The 17,810-nt window shown below is 42.2% G+C and overlaps 1 pseudogene; it reads left to right on the top strand.

Moving 5' to 3' along the window:
* Positions 1-12,346, top strand: part of LOC117722282 (28 kDa heat- and acid-stable phosphoprotein pseudogene) — a 147,934-nt pseudogene extending 135,588 nt beyond the window's left edge.
* Positions 12,347-17,810: the final 5,464 nt, after the last annotated feature.

Raw genomic sequence — 17,810 nt, 5'->3', positions numbered from 1 at the left:
GAACAAATTAATCACAGGGGATAGAGGAAGAAAGGGATCTGGAAAGGAGGAAAGGGGGGGAGGGAGAGGGGAGGCAGTATCAGGTGTGGGAGGAGATAGGGCAGGGGAAAGTACAGAGGGTCAAGAAATTGAATGGAGGTATGTAGCAATAGGGGATAGACTGGGAACCCAGGGTAGCCACTAGAAAGTTCCAGAAGCCTGGGAAGCAAGAGGTTCCCAGGATCCAATATGAATGGCATTAAGCCAAAATACCCAACAACAAAAGGGAGATAGGACCTGTAGAGACCATATCCAGTTGTTAGGCATGGCCCCTGGTTAAGGAATGAAGCCATCTCAAAAATATTGACTCAGAATTGCTCCTATCTAAAGGAAATGCAGAGTCACAGAGTGGAACAGAGAGTGAAGGAAAGGCCAGTCAGAGACTGCCTCACCTAGAGAACCATCCCACATGCAGAGACCAAACCCAGACACTATTTCTGATGCCAAGAAGTGCTTGCTGACAGGAGCCTGGTATAGCTGTCCCTCAGAGGCTCTGCTAGAGCCTGACCAATACAGGTTCTGATGCTTGCAGCCAACCATCAGACTGAGCATAGGGACCCAATGGGTAAGTTAGGGGAAGCACTGAAGGATATGAAGGGGTTTGAAACCCCATAGGGAAAACAACAATGTCAACCAACTAAATCCCCCAGAGCTCCCAAGGACTAAACCACCAACCAAAGAGTACACATGGAGGGACCCATGGTTCCAGCTGTAGCAGATGATTGCCTTAAGTCTGGCATCAATGAGAGGGGAGGCCCTTGGTTCGGTGGAGGTTTGAGTCCCCAGTGTGGGGGAATGCTAGAGCAGTGAGGCAAGAGTGGGTGGGTGGGTGGGGGAACATCCTCATACAAGCAAGGGGTGGCATGAGGGGTTTCATAGGGTAAATCGGGAAGGGGGATAACATTTGAAATGTAAATAAATAAAATAACCAAAACAATAGAATAATAAAGTATTAAACTACCTAAAAAAGGAAAAGAAAATATTATCCTGACTGAGGTAACCCAGACCCAAACGGATATGCATCGTATGTACTCATAAGTAGGTATTAGCCGTAAAGTACAGGATAATCACGGTACACTACAGAGACCCACAGAAGCCAAACTAAAAGGAGGGTCCAAGGGGGATGGTTGAATCTTTCTCAGAAGGAGGGAAAAAATAGATATTGGAGGTAGATAGACCGAGGGAACCTTTGATGCAAAGTGTTCCTGCCTACAAGATGAGCAAGGATAACGATGGAGCAGAGTCTGAGGGAATGGCTAACCAGTGTCTGGCCCAAATTGAAACCCATCCTATGGACAAGAACAAATCCCTGACACTATTAGTGATACTCTGTTATGCTTACCAACAGGAGCCTAGTATAACCGTCCTCTGAGAGGCTCCACCCAGCAGCCAATGAAAAGAGATGCAGATACCCACAGCCAAGCATTAGATGGAGTTCCGGGAATCTTGTGGAAGAGTTTGGAGAAGGATTAAGGGACCTGAAGAGGACAAGGACTTCACAGGAAGAACAACAGAGTCAACTAACTTGGACCCTTGGAGGCTCCAAGAGACTGAACAACCAACCAAAAGCAAGCACAGGCTGGACCCTTCCCCCCCCCCAACACACACATACACAGCAGAAGTGCAGCTTGACCTTCATGCTGGTCCCCCAACAACTGGAGTAGGGGCTTTCCCTGAATCTGTTGCCTGTCTGTGAATCCCATTACCCTAACTGGGCTGCCTTGTCTGGCCTCAATGGGAGAGGATACACCTAGCTCTGCAGTATCTTGACGGTGGGGGGTTGGGAGGTTAGAGTGGTCAGAGGTGAGTAGGGAGTATTGGTGGTGATATCCAGGGGTGGTTTTGCCTTCTCAGAGGAGAAGGGAAGAATTGGGGGAGGATCAGTGTGAGGGAGTACTGGGAGCAGGCGGGGAGGCGGGGAGGCTGATACTGGGATATGAACTGAATAAATAAAAAATTAATTAATCAAAATTTTAAAACTAAGGTGGGGTGGCTGGAGAGATGGCTTAGCTGTTAGAGGTGATGAATGTAATCTAGGGGCCCTGACAGTGATTCCCAGCACCTTCAATGAGGCTTATAACCATCTGTAACTTCAGGTCCAGAGTATCTGATGCCTTCTTCTGGCCTCTGCAGGCATCAGGTATGCACATGGTACAGCAATATATTCACAAACAAAACATGATAAACATAAAATAAAATGGAAAAACTAAGGTGGAAAGGGATAAGGAAGGCACCTGAGGTTGACTTTAACCTCTACACACACACATGTGCAGAGGCAGTTGTGTGTCATATACATGTACCCACACACCACACATATACACACACATACAAATAAAGTTACAAGGGGAAACCTAATTTAAGGCAAGAAACAACAGCAGACACGATGTCCTTCATCTATATTATTTTGTCCACACCCACGGGACATATTTTAAGCTTCAACATTATCTTGAAACAATGTAAAAAGACTTATTTAGAATCATTTTGTTTTATTTAGACAGCAGCACAACATATATTGGAAAAGAACGTACTTCTAAAAGATTTATTTATTTTAATCTTATGTGTGTTGGCCTGCATGTACGTGTACATATGCATGCTCGGTGCCTGAGGAAGCCAAAAGAAGGTGCTATACTCACTCCCTAGAATTGGAGTTACAGGCAATTGTCAATTGCTATACGTATGGCAGGAACCAAACCTGGGTCCTCTGCAAAAGCAGCAAGTGTTCTTAACCCCTGAACCATCTTTCTAGTTCCCAAATCATGGGCTTGGAATGATGACATCTCTAATCTCTATACCTGTCCTTGGAGTCCTTACCTCCAAACTTGTATTCAACAACTAACTGACTTTGCACTTTAAGCTGTTAGACCTACTATAACATAAAGTGAAAAGTAATGGTGATACAATGTGTGTATTACCTAACACGTAATTGGAACTCAATATATTTTTAGCTAAAATTAAAATTATACATATTCCAAGGATCATTAGGCTCGGATACACCTTGCAGCGAGGTTTAGCCTTACTGAGAATATGCCCGGAATGGGCACCTACTGCTACTCTCTCGTCACACCTGGGTACCCACTTGCTTTCCTGTTCACTTCCTTTGCTCTCAGTGTAGCCAGGGGCATGACTTCAAACATCCCACGCTACTGAGTTCATGCCAGTTCCTCTCCTTCCCTTCCCCTACAGGTACAGATGTGAGACACCAGGTCACTTTTTCACTCTTCTGAACATTGCTGAGAAATTCTAGATACCGTATCTTCCTTTCTTCTGTCCCTCTACATCTTTGGGAGCAGCCAGTTTAGAATGAAATGAGCAAGAGTCAGATGTGGTAAGAGAAGTAGGAAAGGAACCGAGGCCTGAGTAATCTATTATCTAGCTAATCTACCCTGAATAATTCATAAACTGACTAATCCAAGCCTATCACCTCTGCAAAAACACAGTCTCAAGAACAGGACCTCTAGCTTCTCCCAGTGAGCTCTAAAATCTCAGGCCAAAGCTGAGAACTGCCTCTGCCACCCACCACCTCTCTGTGGTTTTCAGGGGGTGGTCAGGCAGGTATATACTCTTTTTCTGCGGTTTCATTAGACCTCAGGAAAATATTTCAAGCAGAGAAAACTCAGCATCAAAGAGTTCAGAGGAAATATAGTCATCAGAACAAAGACTCCAGTGTTCCCAGGAAGATAATCTTAATGATTAAACATATGAAACTATCACATTTAGGAATCTAATTCTATATTTCCCCTTTCAAAAGCAGCAGTATTTGTTTCTCAGTAACCCCCACCTGCATTCACATGATACAATCCCGGGCTACTTCAACAGAAACCAGGCTGGCGAAGACTAGCACATTTGTCGATGATGCTGAATCAGTTATCTGTGTTGTTGCTGGAACAAGAGCAGCTTAAGGATGGAAGAGTTCATTTTGTCTTATAGTTCAAGGATGCTGTCTACCATGGCAGAGAAGTCACAGTGGTAGTAGCTTGTAGCAACAAGTCACATTGTGTCCATAGTCTGGAGTCCTCACACTATGCTGCTGTTCTTATGCAGTCCAGAACAGCAATCTATTTGAAATGTCACCTCACCTCAGTCAACCTAATCTAGACAATCTGTCATAGGCCTGCCCAGAGGCTTGTCTCCTAGAAGATTCTAGGTTCTGTTAAGTTGACTGTCAATGTTGACTATCACAGATATGCCATCCATAATACAGAAAGTCTACTTTAAGCTATGTTAGGCTTTAAGCTTAATTCACAAAACATTCCCAGTAAGTTAACGGGGCATCAATACAGCAGAAAGGGGAACTGGGTAGATAATGTCCACACCTAGATCATAATAAAGAAGATCACTGTCATGTGCTGGTGTGTAATAATCCAAAACAACTTCCTTCAATAGAATGAAAGCTGATAAATGTCTTTAGCTGGCTTGAATGACCAGAGTCTCTCATTCCTCAGACCTTCAGTGTTTTGCTTAGTGTCAGCCCTATGTTAGGCACTGAGACAAGTACATCCACTCACAGAAAAATATGTGGACATCCATGTTGTCAGATACTGTCCTAGTTAGCATTAACTCTCAACACCTGAAAAGAGTACCAGTTGAATAATTGTTGCCTTTATCAGGTTGGATCTATGGGCATGTCTATGGAACATTGTCTTGACTGTCTTAATCAATCTAGAAGGGCCCAGCTTACTTTGGGCAGTGACATTTCCTGGGCAGATGATGCTGGCCTACATTAAAAAAAAAAAATAAAAGCAAACTGATCAAGAACTACCACAAACCAGGCTATCAGACGAGCCAGAAATTAGTGTTCCTCCTTTGTTTCTGTTTCAGGTTTCTGCCTTGAGTTCTTTCTCTGACTTCCCTCAACAATGGGCTATGACCTGTGAGCTGAAATAAACACTCTCCTCCAAGAGTTGCTTTTGGTCACAGTGGTTATTATGGTAGCAGAAAGGACAGAACAGACACCCAACCTTGAGTCTACCACACTGGAAGCTAACACTTGGCTTCATAGAAACTTGTGGAACTCCACAGCCTGTTGCAGGTGGCAGAGATTTCAGGGACAATCGGGGAACAGGACAAGCATGGCCATCAGCTACTGTTTTCATCATCACAATAGCACCTTTACACTGGGTACATCACATAGACATGCTCAGGATTATGGGGACATTAAGAAATGATTCCCCCAGGTAGCCATATCCATGAAATGGCAGATCCATCCCTGGAGATGAAGAAGATCTCTGTCTTTCTAGTTCATGGCTTCGTAAGGCCACATGCCACACAAATGGAAATAAAGCCTTTTATTATTGATCCAGACCTTTCTTTGTCATTCACACGCTGAGGCTTGTCATCATGCTTTGACCCACTTCATAAATTTTAATAGAGGATTTTAAAGCAAATATTATCTTGACATGTAGCATGTAGACAGAAAACTATGCAAACTGTAAAGGTGCAGTTAAGCTTTTTACCAGATCATTGTACTTGGCTAAGCATCATCTGGATAAGAAATAGAGGCAAGGCAACTAGACCTTCCCTCCTCCTGTACCTCTTTCGTCCCCTCCCCCTGTAGTCAGGCACACATCCCATACACTGGAAGTACACATATATTTGCATACACACACACACACGTGCCATGCATACCAGGAGTGTTTGATCTGATTTTGCTCATGTCATATAGATTATTTTGGCCTATTTTTATTTTAAATAAATTACTAAAGCCAGATGTGGTGACTCATACCTGTATTTTCAGCATTTGTGAGGTAGGACATAAAGTTCAAGGCCATCTAAGGCCTTAAGAGTATACTGATAGATAGTATAAGAACTATCTATCATTTATAGATAAGTAAGTAAATGGATAGATGATAGAGGTAGATAGATAGATAGATAGATAGATAGATAGATAGATAGATAGATAGATAGATAGATGATTGACTGATGATAGATAGATGATTGACTAATGATAGATAGATAGATAGATAGATAGATAGATAGATAGATAGATAGATAGACAGACAGACAGACAGACAGATTTTGTTTACAGGGTGCTGGGGATTAAACTCATGGGGCCATGAACACTAGGCAAGCTTTATGCTTGCTACATTCCCCACAAATAAATTATTAAGTGAATGCTTTTGCACATGGTTTTTTGTTCACATGGTTTTCATTTTGTGAGATGTATTTCTGTGGCCACTAAACAGCCTAGTGTAAAGCATCCCAAGCTATGTGTAGGCCATACTTCATGTGCTTGTATTCATTACAAGTTATTTGCCCACTGTACCGTAGAAGGACATCTGAGTTGCTCTCTGTTCAGGGCTATGATGACAGCCGTTGTTATAAAGATCATTTTTGTGTGGATATGTAGCCCAGTCTCTTTGATACATTTAACAGGAAGCAGAGATGTAGCCCAGAGATGGATGTTAAACTTCATTAAAAACTTCCACATTTCCAAAGTGATTCTACTAAATTACATTTCCATTAAGCAGCAAATGAATCCCAGCTTGTCTTGGCTAACATTTAGTATTGTCAGCTTTGACTCTTGTTTTGTTGTCTTTAGCCATGCTGATGGATGTGCAGAATCTCGCCGTGGTTTTATTAATTACTTTCACCTAGTGACTAATTGCATTGAGCATCTTTCTATATGAGTGTTGGGCCATTTAGGTCATTTCTTTTATAAAGACCCTTCAACAGATCGTTCCATACTTTAAATTTGGGTTATGTTCTTCCTGATGGATGCACGGGACATTTTACATATTTAAGATTTTAATTTTTTATTACATTTTTACACTACAGATTTGAATTGCCTTTAGAGACTCTCTGCATTGTCTGCTTATTGGTAACATCTTAATAAAGCCTAATGTCAGTCATTTTCTTCATAGTTTGTTCTCCTTGTGTCTGGTTTAGGGTCTCTGTTCGCACCAGGTGAGGAACTTGTTATACATTATTATCTAGATTACCATTCACTCAGAGATGGATAGATAGATAGATAGATAGATAGATAGATAGATAGACAGATGATATATATAGGTATAGGTTAGGTATAGGTATGGGTATAGGTATGGGTATGGGTATACATAGTATAGTATATTGGAAATAAGATGAAGTATTTGAAAAATGAAAACATGAGATGGCATGCAACCGTGACTGGAGAGATGGATCAGTGGCTAAGTGCACTTTCAGCTCTTACAGAGACCCATTCACTTCCCAGCACCCATGCCATGCAACTCACAGTCACCAGTATCTCCACTGCAAGGGAATCCACCATCTGTTCAGGACTCCTTGATTACTTGCAGGCATGTGTGCATACATATATACAGACCCACACATATGCAGGAAAACAATAAAACTAATCTTTAAAAACCAGATTCTGTATGAGCAGAAAGCTCACCTTTACCTTGTCATACAAAGGCGTTAGGATTTGTTTCATATTCTTGTATTGCTTATGTAAGTTAACTGTCTTCCAAACTAGTCTGCTCTGCCCCTTCATAACACTCTTGTTTCAGTGCTGGCTTGCTTTGAGGCTAGCACTCCGGATCCCTACCCTACTTTTCCTGCTTTTTCAATGACTTATGTTGGACTACCCATGCAATCCCATTTGTAGGCTAGCCCTATCTCTGAATTTTTAAATTAAGGGCTAGACCAGAATCAGGTGTGCTTCTCTGGACACCTGCTGTGTGGGACTGTCATCTTATAATGACTGATGTCTATCACTGGATTTCATGAGAATGGTTTCTGTGTTTCCATAACCCAAATTCTTCATGCTTCCTGTAGAATTCAGTTTAAAGACAAATAATTCCAAGACGCCGCTTTTACAGATTTTTTTGTTTATTTGCTTTGGGTTTTTTGGGTTTTGTTTTGTTTTGTTTTGTTTTTTTGTTTGTTTGTTTGTTTTTTTGTTTTTTTTTTAATCCACAAACTGCCAGGAAATAAGAATGTCCTACTTATAAATGTGAATTTAGAGTTTCAAAGAATCCTATTTCTCTGCAGAAAGCTGGTTCAGACCCGTGAAGGTACTCAAGGTTAGCTCCTCAGCCAGCACCAGAGCTGAGTCTTGGGAGCTCATTGCAACTGGATGATGGCATTTATGGCATGCAGCATTTTTTTAATGGGAATTTGGCATTTATTGAGCAAAGGTTTTAATACAAATTTAAGTACAGGCATTAAAAGGGTGGACGAGAGATGTGGACACAGAGCACATTCCTAGAGCAGGTTTAGTTTTCTCAAGAGAGATGAGACGTGCCATCCATCAGGTGAAAATTCAAATATAATTCTGTATACTTTAGGTCAAATCCCCAGAAGCAAGACCCTGATGTCTTTGTGTACATAATCTGTGCAGAAAATATGCCCAGGAAGGGAAAGAATCACAGGAAAGAAAATGAAACCCACAGTTTCAAGAAAAATTGAAATCTTAGTTTGAATTCACAGGCAGGTTCTTGAGTTTCATACCCAAGCCATGATGTGTCTTCCCTAGTCAGTCACAAGCTACAAACTACTGATGGTTTAAGAGGGAGGATACAGAAGACCAAGACAGAACACACCACACGGTACAGCGTCATCTGTTTAGGTGAGTGGGTGGTGTCAGTATCCTGACAGCAAGGCACTCATGTGGACCAGTCATAAGAGCAAAATACCTGTTATCTCTGAATAAGGGGACCCCAAGAAACCAGTAAAAAAGTATCTGAAGGATCTGAGAGGCAGAACATTAATATACACGTGTCAGACTTAAAGTGTAAATATAAACCTCGTGGCTACTTATAATGATGATAGATCCAGAAATGAGCCCACAGCAAAGCCATAGGCCTCAGTCAGTGTCCTATGTGTTGAACAACCCTACTAAGGACAACAGGCATGATGATCAGAAGAGGCTTATTGACTGTTTTATCTGTGACTTTAATAACTCCGTTACAGTCCTATGTGGTCATGGTGCATTAGAATCCTATGACCCAATACAGTAATCATTCCTTCATCCATTCTCAAATACTTTCAATAGTAACACAAGTCAGATAGCACTAACATATAAAATGAGGAAGGACAATGTGTTCCCTTCCTCAGGAGCTAACATTCTAGAAGCTGAAGTGAACAGCAAGCTCATGCCCAGGAAGAGGCAGAGCTAACCTTACCTCACTGCTTCCCCAGATGCCACTCAGGAACTCAGTCCAGTTGCCTCATGGGAAGATGTGAGCAGTTAACTCAACCATGGCACTATAGAAGTAATGAAAACATTTTCCTACTTCCCTGAAAAGATTCTTGTGGTGGTGTGATAGAAAAAAAATCTGTTGGATTTAATTTAATTAAGTTATTAGCGATTTTGAGAGGTGTTGCTTTTCCATTAAAACACAATTACAAAAACTGCACAAAAAAATTAAAATCAAACTCAGCTTTGAGGTGGTGAGCGCAAGGCTAAAAGACCATTCCTCCTGTTTTATAAACACTTTCCCCGGGGTGTGAAGGACTCTGCCATAAGTGTGTGAGTTTCCTTATCCTCAAGAATCAGCTGAAATATGGTAAGTCTAGATCCAGATTATACTAGATCCCGCCTTAGCATCAGCTGCCAAAATGTGGTCAATTTAAGGCATATTCCCCAAATTAATTATGTTTTCCTGTAAAACATAGAATTAAATTTAAGTGAGTATTAAAGTGAAATTTATAATAGACTACTCAAATGGTCTGTTGTAATTTTTTCACAAATAAGTGTGCTGCACATGATGTGCCTGTAATGGTATTAATTATTTATCACTCTATGTGGTGAAAATATCAATTATAATAAATAGTAAAAGGGCTATTAGCTTTCTTGAACAATAAATAAAATGGAAGTTTCAAGATCAATATGATGAATATGTTAAGTTAAAATTCTCTTTTGCAGTAAGAGTTGATAGGATTTTATGTATCAATCCCATCAAAGTGTCACAGACATTTAAAAGAGAAATATATTAAATAAAAATAAAAATCTATTAAAGAAGGTAATTTTAAATATTTAATGATATAATTAGGTCTTATTAATGTAATGTTCTTTATTTTTCATATTAAAGATTCACAGGGCTGTCGTCTTTTCCATCTTAATCAGATATCCTGTTTGTTGTAATTATTTGTTAGGTATTTTCATTCACATTTGATGATTTTTTTTAAATTTTGTAATTATATTTATGTACAGAAAACTTAGTGTACATTTTTTAACCCAGTTTAGTGGCGAGTTCTTTAGTCTTTGCTTTTTCCAGCTTGGCAATGCGAGCCACAGACTTGGGACCCAGGACGTTGCCTCCCCAGTGGCGGCAGATCTCGTCATGTCTGCCATTATAATTGGTCCTAATCGCTTCCACTACCTTAGCCAGAGCACCCTTGTCTTCCGAGTTAACCTGTGTGAAGGCAACAATGGTGCATGTCTTCCAGTGGACCAGGCGCCCCAGCCTGGCCTTTCCCTTGATGATGCAATAGGGCACCCCCATCTTTGACACAGGGCAGGCAGGAAAACCACCAGCTCAATGGGGTCTACATCATGGGCCGTCACCACCAGCTGAGCCTTCTTGTTCTCCACCAAGGTGGTGACTGTATTTGACTCCTGCTCAGGGGACAGGTGGTCTCTTAGTCGGGACTTCCCCTTTGCTAGCAGCTTTCTTCTCAGCACGGGCCAGTAGCCTTTGCTTCTTCTCTTGCTTTGTCTCTGGCCTGTACTTGAGGGCAAGCTTAAGCAGCTGAGTAGCTGTTTGCCTGTCCAGGGCCTGGGTGAACTGGTTAATGGCAGGAGGTACTTTGAGCCGCTTATAGAGGATGGCTCTTTGCCACTGCAGCTTGATGTATCGGGGCCATTTGATGACGCATGTTAGATCTCTTTTGGGCTGGATGTCCCGCCCAATGCCGAGGTTCTTGGGCTTTTTCTCGAACAAAGGATTGACCACATTTTTGGCCTCCTGTTTTCTTGGTGACGGCGGGGGGCGGGGCCACCTTCTTCCCCTTGGCCTTCTTTCCTTTGGGCATCTTGCTCAGCTGGAGGAGAAAGCACATTTGATGAATATTAACGTTTGAAATAAAACAGTAATTTTTTTCTTTTGCAAGTTTGAGCAATAGGGGTTACTTTGTATCTAGCAAAAGGGCAGCCAGAAAAAAAGAAGTGGAAAGATATTACCTTATCCCTCTGCCGGACCCAGAGCTGAGAGGATTCTAAACCCTAAATTCCTACTGCGAGCTTTGCAAGACCCAGGCTTTCTCATGCATGAGAAAGGCCAGTGTGCCCGTGTCTGGAATGTGAAGGGTTACAAAGCTATATCCAAATCTAGATTCTGCCAGTAAAATAAACGGTGAACAAGAATAGAGCATGTTTTTTATTCTGTTTCACTGGAGAAATAATAAAACCTACATTTACAGCTGATGATATAATTATTTTCAAAGATCAAGCATTAAAAAAATCTAGTGTGAATTTCTGTGCTTCATAACTACTAGAAAACAAAAAGATAAGCTACACTCTGGAAGAAAATATTTTCGACTTGTATTTCTGAAAAAGGCTTATCTTCAGAATATGTTTTAAAAAAAACTTATATGAATTAATAAGAAAATAATTCCAAAGTTTCAAGTAAGAAGGCTTACAAAGGGTCACTAAGCACACGAAACCACGGACAACATTAGTAGTCGTTAGGTCAATCACGAATCCACCATTCACCCATAGACAGGGTCTAACGTAATGAAAAGACAATCAGCTGCCAATAAGAAAAACCTCATATGGGGCAGAACAGTTTATCCATTTATGAAAATGTAAAACACGCCCGTGTCAGTTCAAGACGCAGCTGCCGCAACAGAGACAACTAAAGGATACCTTTAAAGGGAGGCCACAAAGGCCGGGTGAGGCAGTGTACAAACCCTGAGGAGATCGATGCCCAGCTACGGACTGAGAAGCAGAAGGCCAACGAAGAAGATGAGCAAGAAGAAGGTGGAGATGGGGCTTCATGTGACCCGAAAAAGGAGAAGAATTCTCTAGACTCAGATGAGAGTGAAGATGAAGATGATGACTACCAGCAAAAGCGGAAAGGTGTGGAAGCGCTCACTGACATTGAAAACCACAACCGGGTGGCACAGACGACTAAGAAGGTCACACACCTGGATCTGGACGGAGCTTTCAAGGAGAGAATGAGAAGAAACAAAGAAGCAGAAAGCAGAAGAGCGCTACATGAAGATGCGTTTGTCTGGGAAGACAGAGCAGGTCAAGGCTGAACTTGCCAGGCTGGCAATCAACTGGAAACAGCGGGAGGAAGCAGCAAGAAAGAAAGAAGAGAGAAAGCAAAAGAGAAAAGCAACTTTATCAGGAAAACGAATGCAATCCCTCTCCCTGAATAAGTAAGCTGGCCTGTGGGAGGAGATGTTGCAGAACTGGGCCGTACCTCCAGGACCTCTGTCATGTCTCACCCACCCTGTGCCCTGGCGTCACTGCAGTAGCCCCTATGACCAGGAGCCCCGGTGGCCTGGGGCCTCCTCTTCATCTTGGCACAGAAACTGTTTAGGGGCTATGGGGAGCCTGGGGGGAGGGGCGGCCGCTATCTTTGAGACAGAAAGACGCAGGACAGCATTTCTTACGTAACCATTTGAATGTTTTTGCTTTTTCTAGAATTTGGAACCCTGGTGGGGGGGGAGGGGTGCCTGGGAAGTGGGGTAAGGAGATTCCATTTGTCTAGTAGATTGCATGTTAGCGAGGGGTCAGGGGTAGTGCCAGCAGGCAGCTGCTGTGGGAGTTGATGAAAACCTGCCGAGATTGTCTGGGTGCTCACTCAGAGTGGCTGTCCGGGAGCCTGTGCCAAAAAAGGTCTAAGGTTTGTGCCTGGCCAGTTCTGTCCCATGAGGCCTTTCCTCTCTGCTCTGTCCCCTTCCCACCCACCTGGTCAGGGCTAGTGCCCATTTTTATCCCTACCCATTGATCATTTCCAGAAACCTCTGGTTACTGTGCATCACCCAGACAAGACATGCTCCCCAAATTCAACTTAAGTATTTGGCAGATTAAACAACATTGTAAAACACAGCTTTACAATGTGACCTACGCCTGGATATCTACACAAGAGAAATCTGCCCCATCATCTTATCTTGAATATCTTTTAGTAGCCATTCACCTGTAATTTGTGAGAGCCTCCAGTAGGTTAGAGCAAAGGGCTAAGCACAAATTAGACTTCAAGGAAAAGGCGAGAGTCACCACGTCAGCTACCTGCTAAGTTGTCCACACTTATGAAATCTATTAATGATTTAATTGCCTAATTTCCCCCTTCACCTGCAGGAAGCATAATCAGCATTCCATGCTTAGAAGATACACAGGAACTTACTCTCCAACATTGTCATCCCCACAGGAAATCATGAGGCCTGGCCACACACACAGGCAGTCTGACTCTCAGCTCTCCTTCTGCTGGTCTGTATGCTTAACTTTAGGTGAAATTCACAGTTGAGCAGTAAAGACCCTAGGACCTTATGTTTTCCTTCACACTTAGATTCCAGAGGTTCTTACTAAAAGTATTGAATAACGGTAATTGTCCTGAGATTTAGATTGCTCACTGAAGAACAGTGGCATGGTGGGGTCTTTGGTGTCCATCCTGGTGGAGTTGGTCATGTTGAATAAATCATTGGAGATATATGATTTCTCCAATGAGTCAGTAATGCAGTAACAATGTGTGTGCATGTGTGTGTGTGTGTGTGTGTGTGTGTGTGTGTGTGTGTGTACAGATGCCTTCTTCTATGGGCGAGACATCACCACCATCAGACAGTGTTTGCCACCGATTCCCATGAAGCTCCACACTGAATCAAATGCACAGCATAGCCCACCAAATGAAAGGTGGGTTCAGGGGATCTAAGAAGGAATAAGGGGATAAATGATAGCCAATACTTTCGGGAACCAATAAAGAGGGCATAGCCAGGGAGTGCAAAAAGTGACAAATGCTGTCCAGATGAGGGGAGGGGTAGGGGTGAGGAGGTGGCGGGGAGAGGCTATGTTGTAGTTCTGTGTATGATTGTACAAATAGCATTAGTGTGGGCAGGTATTTCGTGAAGCTAAGGAAGATCTCACGAGAGGGACACATTAAGATGGAGCAAGGGAGAGAAACACTAACAGTCAACAGTGAATGACGTAGGCAAGTGAACTACATGCAACCGATATTGTTTACACAAAACACAGTGGCACTGGATTTTTTTTTTTTTTAAAGAGTCGGTTTTGTCTCCTTTTTAATTATGAAGGATAAAATAAAATTGAGTGACTGAGAGGAATAAATAGATAATGAAGTATCAGGGGTTTTTATATAGAAGCTTCTTATTAAAATGACTGTCTCCTTCAACTGTTTAATCTAATTTCTGCAAGGCAGGTTTTCACTTCTTCTGCTCATATAAACGCACAGGTATTAGCGCTGTTATTAAGACACTGAGCAGTTCACACCCAGGGTGCTCAGAGTTACCTTAACCCTTTCAGTGGCTCCTATCCTATTCCTCTTTCTGTTCCCTTCCATCTATGGAAACTTGCAATCTCTTAAGTGTGTGTGACAGGCTCTCCCTTGTTCATGCTGCACATGCCAGGCTAGCTTGCTATAGACCCAGTACCATGCCTGCCTTCCCGCCTGCTGCCATGCTTCTCACCATGGTGGTCATGGACTCACCCTTGGAATCTGTCAGCCCTATAAACTCTTGTGTAAGCTTCTTGGTCATGACACATCTTCACAGCAATAGAAATGTATCTAAGACTTGCTCTGAATCTCTGAACCACCTTCATTTGCAATCTTAATGTCACCATAATGAATAAACACATGAAGGGTTGGAAACTGGTTGAGGATTTTGTAGAGGACCTTCATATGAGGAAGAATCTGACCTAGAACTTGGGAAAACCATTCTCCCTGTTACTCATGAATATTGTGCTTTTCCCTCTTCCAGGTGTGTCCCACCTTGCCATTTCTTCAAGCCAGGAGGCAGATGTTAGCCTCCAGTTGTTAGATGAAGCCAACTTCCTTATACCACCATTTAGTGACTTTTTCAATTTTCTTCCTTTAATACAGTTATTTACTAATGGACACCATTCTCCCTAACATTCTGTTTCTATGTTGTTAGCCGACCTAAAGGGTAACTGTAATAGTTTCCGAAGTCAACTTAACACCACCTAGAATCAACTGGAAAAAGCTTCCTCCTTAGGGATTGTCTAGATAAGATTAGGTTCTGCGCTCAGCTTAGGTGGTACCATTCCCTAGTTAGGGGTTATAGACTATTTTGAAAGGCAGAGTGTGCACTGAATGCTGCCACTTATGCACTTTTTTATATCTGTTTCTGATTATAGCTGTGAAGTGACCAGTCCTCTCAAGTTTCTGCTGGGACTGCTCTGCTATGACAGACTGTGACACAGAACTGTGGTCTGAAATAGAAATTTTCTCCCTTAAGTTGCTTTTGTTCAAAACTCCCCTAAGATGTTTTGCTGCAGAGACAGGAAAGGAAACTAAGACAGTAAGTAGCTCTGATAACTGTCCCCTCCTGTATTCACCCTTTTAGTGTTATCCTCACCTCCCTCAACCCCACCTATACAAGATCTCGCCTACACTAACTGCACATTATTTTTCTGTGGCTATTTAAGTGCTTAAAAGTGCAGTATAAATACAGACATACTGAGTGGGCTGGTATGTATAGCCAGTGAGGCACTGCAGATGTCAGCTATGGGGTGGCCATCATGTTCCCTTTTGCTCTTTCTTGAGTCACTGACTCTAGAAGTGTGTTTCCATGAGGTATTTAAGTATCTCTGCACAGCATAGGAACGAGCTTCCCAGCCAATCACCAGCCTCATCTTGCCAAAAGAACTAGGGAGCCATCTTGGAAGTGGACCTTCGGGCAGGTGGGTAACAGTAGACATTCTGACTGAAAACTCGTGCAATTCTGGACCAGGAGTGCTACTGGAAAAGCTCACCTCTGGTTTCTCCATCATGTGCACATTGAGGCCACAGAGGTTCAGGCTACATTGTTATGTAGTCACAGACAAGGAAGACAGTGAACATCAGAACTGGCCGTCTACTGAACATCTGCTTAGCATGTTCTCCAGCACAGAATGAGCTCTAGACATAGCTGCTGTCTTAAATGGTGTGTGCCACACTCAGCTGTGCATGATGGCATCTCTTCAGAGAGCAATCGTGTTTTTGAGCTGGCAGGCCCTGTATGAGTTCTCAAGAACAACCCATTCAAGTGACAGGAGGTACGAGTAGCTACATTTTTTATTTTTATTCTTTTGGGTTTTTTTTTTTAAATAGTTGCGCCATAAGACTTTATGCTGTTAATCTCATGTGCACAAAATCCCTGAATCAGATAACACTGCCCTCATTTGACAGGTAAAGGAATGGGGAAACAGTTAAGTGCTTTCCACATTGCCTGGCAAATACGAACTGACCAAGATTATGGTATCAAATATTACACCATCTTACCTACCAAGAAAAAAAGAGGGGGAAGGAGGAAGGGATGGAGAGAGAGAGAGAGAGACAGAGAGAGAGAGAGAGAGAGAGAGAGAGAGAGAGAGAGAGAGAGAAGTGTACATGTGCATGCATATGCTGTAATGACAATCTCAAACCCGCCTTCCTTAGGAACTGCCACTGATCTAACGCTCGACAGATTGTTCTCAACGTGTACAGTAGCAGCCTTAGCATCTAGTCTGGGAAACATCGGCTATCAAGCTCGCCCCAGACCAGCTTTAGAAACTATGAAGTAAAGGAGTCCAGAAATCCGTTGGGGCTTGCAAGTCTTCGGCATGTTTCAGATTTGGGACGAAGCCTGAGAACTCCTGAGCTACATTGCCTTCATTTCCTAGGCAGCCTGACGAGCAAAAGAAAGATGGCTGACAACCAGCCACTGACACCGGCTCTTTTTGTTCCGACTTAGCCATTCTCTAGGTGGGTGATGGCTTTAAAGTCTGTTGAGTATCTGAGCTACACAACCTGAAGGCAACTCCAGCAAACAGAGAACAATATGTAAATATGGGCTTCTGCAAGCTTTGATGACACTCTCAGTGTTCCTTGTTGAATTGGCACTGACTTTGAGTGAAGAAGGAGCTATCCCTAGCTTTGGACATTTCCCAGTGAGAGATAGGACCCCTTCTACTTTGGAAAATCCAAATCTTAGTGAGGTAAATGGAATTCTTAAAGTTTATTATCAATAGATCAGTCCAGAGAAGATTTGTCTTCCAAATGCAAATATGCATGGACATGCACGTGTGCCCACACATGCATTCTTACACACCATCACTTAACATTCAACATTACTAATAAATAGTAATATTGATATCTCTATTTAGAATGCCTGTGGTATTACATTAATAAGTATATTTAATGAGTTGTTACCTGGAACTCTTGATTCGTATTGTTTATTGCATGGAAAATAATTGCTTTTGATTACTTAATACAATCATAGCTACATTCAGATAAGCTTTGTTTACATACCTTTAATTTTGCATTTCCATATGTGTATATGTGTGTATGTGTCTTTATGGGTGCACATGGCACCACATATTTGTGGAAGTCAGAAGACAACTTATAGCAGTTGATTCTCTCCTTCTACCATATAGGCTCCAGGGATCAAACTCCTATCCTTAGGTTTGGCAGCAAGCGCCTTTACCCACAGAGCCCTCTCTGCTGACTCAGTTTTTATTTCCACACTCGCACATAGTCTAGTTATTATAAACATTACACTTTTCTGCTCCATTCTTTATTTACTTATTTTAAAGGAGGGAAAAGGGTAAAGTTAAATGAAACATACTTTTATCTGCAATGAAAAGGTTGGAAATGTAACAGTGCAAATTCTAGGAAAAACAAGTTTCACCT

Source organism: Arvicanthis niloticus, chromosome 17 (genome assembly GCF_011762505.2).
Source record: "Arvicanthis niloticus isolate mArvNil1 chromosome 17, mArvNil1.pat.X, whole genome shotgun sequence".
Lineage (NCBI taxonomy): Eukaryota > Metazoa > Chordata > Mammalia > Rodentia > Muridae > Arvicanthis > Arvicanthis niloticus.
Note: the sequence above shows the minus strand (reverse complement) of the source record. Positions and strands in the feature narration are given on the sequence as shown.